Source organism: Elephantulus edwardii, unplaced genomic scaffold (assembly GCF_000299155.1).
Source record: "Elephantulus edwardii isolate Elephantulus edwardi_28Jun2011 unplaced genomic scaffold, EleEdw1.0 scaffold00184, whole genome shotgun sequence".
NCBI lineage: Eukaryota > Metazoa > Chordata > Mammalia > Macroscelidea > Macroscelididae > Elephantulus > Elephantulus edwardii.
The window spans coordinates 2555418-2558080 of record NW_006399934.1 but is presented as its reverse complement, the minus strand read 5'-3'; the positions used below and the strand labels follow the sequence as shown (position 1 = coordinate 2558080).

Genomic DNA, 2663 nt, shown 5'->3' with positions numbered 1-2663 from the left:
GAGACACCACTGCTCTTCAGCACTTTGGAGAGGTCCCTAACAGCAGACTTTCCAATGGCAATGCGCCTTTTAATTTCCTGGCTGCTGGTGCCAAGACTGTTGACTGTGGAGCCAAGCAAACTAAAGCTGTGTACAATCTGAATAAACCTGCTGCCTATAATGAAACTTTCGCAATCCTCCTCTGGTGGCCAGAATGGGTGGAGCGGAACAGGGATGGTGAGCAGTGGGAGGGACCTATCAGTATACAAGTCTGTGCGAGTCTGAGGCTGGTAATGATTCAGCTTCCGCGCCGTACAGGCAACGATGGCTTTGTGCTTCATTCTACCAATTCTTTGTATATGCCTGACACTCGCCTGCGGTAAGTAGAATTTCTCGTGTTCCTCCTGTTTCTCCCCTGAACTCTGGCTTCTGGGGGGGTTTCCGTAACTCTGGGACACTGGGTCGCCTATGCGCTCTGACCGGCAACTTTGGCCAGACTGAAGGGAGATGAACTCATGTCTTAAGCAAAACTTTGCTGTTCTTAGTCTCCCATCCCTACCTCCTCCCTCCCGGCTTTTCTCAAGTCCTGGCTGCATGTGCTCCTCTTTCCCGATCTCCGTGTCTGTAAATCCGTCTGCGCCCCTGCTTAGCTGCTCCAGCGGCCACCTGCTCCTTTGAATGACTCAGGGTTTGGCTCAGGGGACCTTCCCATCTTCTGCCAGTTTTGAAATTGAGTTGTCTTTTTCTTGCTGGAGTTTTGTATAATTATTAGATTAGTCTTTTCTGATAGGTCACTGACAAATATTTTACCCAGCCTGTGGGTTATTTTATTCTTCTGAAGAAATCTTATCCCGCCCCCCCCCCCCCTTTTCCTTTTCTCCTCTCTTCCTTTCTTTTCTTTTCTTCCAGCCATTTTCAGGGATCTTAATCATCTCAATGATCCTTAAGGCTCATCACATGGCTTTAATATTACCAACTTTAAAAATATTTCTGTAAAAACATATACAGGTAAGCAGAGTAAATAGTTGGCTTGGAGAAATCTTTTGATCCGCATCTGATCTAATTCTTAGAAGGTCTCAATTGTAACTAATCCTCTGTGCATTTTTTGTTTATATTTGCTAGTGTATGCCATAGATTTGGGCTCCTACATTTGCTCTAATTATTACTTTTTATTATGGAACTTTTGGGAAAATGATTAAAAACATTTAATGTAAAAATGTTCTTTTGGAGGTTTACGGGTGCTGGGAGGTGATCGGGAACTAGGCCTCTCCTGTGGGCTTCTCTCTGCTCTGCGGCGAGAAAGCGCCTTCCACACTAGTACTGCGTGAGCTGAAAAGGGCTCGGGAGGGAAAGCTGGTCTCTGCGCCCTGTCAGTCCGCAGAGTTTGCGCCTGAGTCTCTATGAGAAACTTGGAGGGCCCTTCATTCCTGGTGCTTGCTCAGGGTCGGCCAGTTAGGGCTTCATTGCGGTCAGTACCGGGCAGGGGAGGCTCAGCAGCTGAGGCGGTTGAGCCTGGTCCCGGTAGGCTTCTTGTCAAGAGTGGGGCCCAAAGCATGCGACCCACAGCTGAACAGGGCACAGCTGAACAGGATATCAATGCAAGCCTGAGTGGAAAATTACAATTCTTTTTACCAAAGCCATGGCTTGTCAGTTATACAGAAATACCACCTTGGGAAACAGTCTTCAAGAGAACCTAGGATGAGCTCATACAGTCTCAAGAGATCACCTCCAAACTTGCTCTTCAAGTGCTCCTTCAGTTTGATAAGGCTATAAATTCAGCACTGGCTCAGAGAGGAACAGAGTCAATTATATTTTTTGGGGGGGGGGGGAAGGTGGTTTATTTTGTTTCTTAGTCATAGTGTCATTGAGGGAAAGAACAAAGAGTGGAGAGGGCAAGTGGGAATCAAATCTTTTTGGGAGGAGGCTCAAACTTCCCAGAATCCCCGGGACCATCCTCACTCTGGGTGCTTGGGGTGAGGGGATATGTGTGGGGGAGTGAGAAGGAGAGGCGGAGCGTGACTGATAAAGCTAGGGTAGAAAAAAGGTACTTGGTGGATTGTATCTTGGGCCTACAGGAAGGTGAAGACAGGCTCCTTGGCATTCAGGCCTCTAGGCCTTTCCCCTTCCTTTCTTTTCTTGGCTTTGGTCTTGGTTTTGGTTTTGGGGGTGCAGGGCATCATCGCAAGGATGGCCTCCTGGCACCGGGCATTGTACCTTCTTCAGGGTGCCCTGGCTGGCTTTGGTGCCGATGCTTCTGTCACACCCGCCGCAGCTCTCAAAATTGTACTTGCAGCCTGGTCCAAATTCCTTCTTCCAGTTGCAGGACATCCTGCACCGGATGCGCTGGGTCTGGGTTCCGCGGGTGCCCTCATGGAAACCCACGCCCCAGTCGTTGATGCTCGGGGTACAGAGCCCCCAGGCTCACTTCGCGCATTCGCTCCCCGGGCCGCCCTTCTTCACTTTGTCTCTCTTTTTGGATGCCAGGACGTGAGCGCCAAGAGGGCGAGGAGGGTGAGGAAGAAGCCTTGGTGCTGCATCTCTTCCATCTCAGTGGCTGCCGGCGAGCTGCTTTGCTCCCTCCTCCGCTGACCAGTCCTGCTCTGGCCTCAACAATCAATTTTTTTAAAAAATTTTATTAATTTTAATGAACATATACAGAGATTTTGGATTTCCATTCATCCATT

At 49.0% G+C, this 2663-nt stretch overlaps 3 pseudogenes; 1 reads left to right on the top strand and 2 right to left on the bottom strand.

Moving 5' to 3' along the window:
* LOC102866530 overlaps nucleotides 1–1620 on the bottom strand; it is a 9146-nt pseudogene extending 7526 nt beyond the window's left edge.
* LOC102866133 overlaps nucleotides 1619–2663 on the top strand; it is a 1894-nt pseudogene continuing 849 nt past the window's right edge.
* LOC102853113 lies at nucleotides 2049–2516 on the bottom strand (annotated as a pseudogene).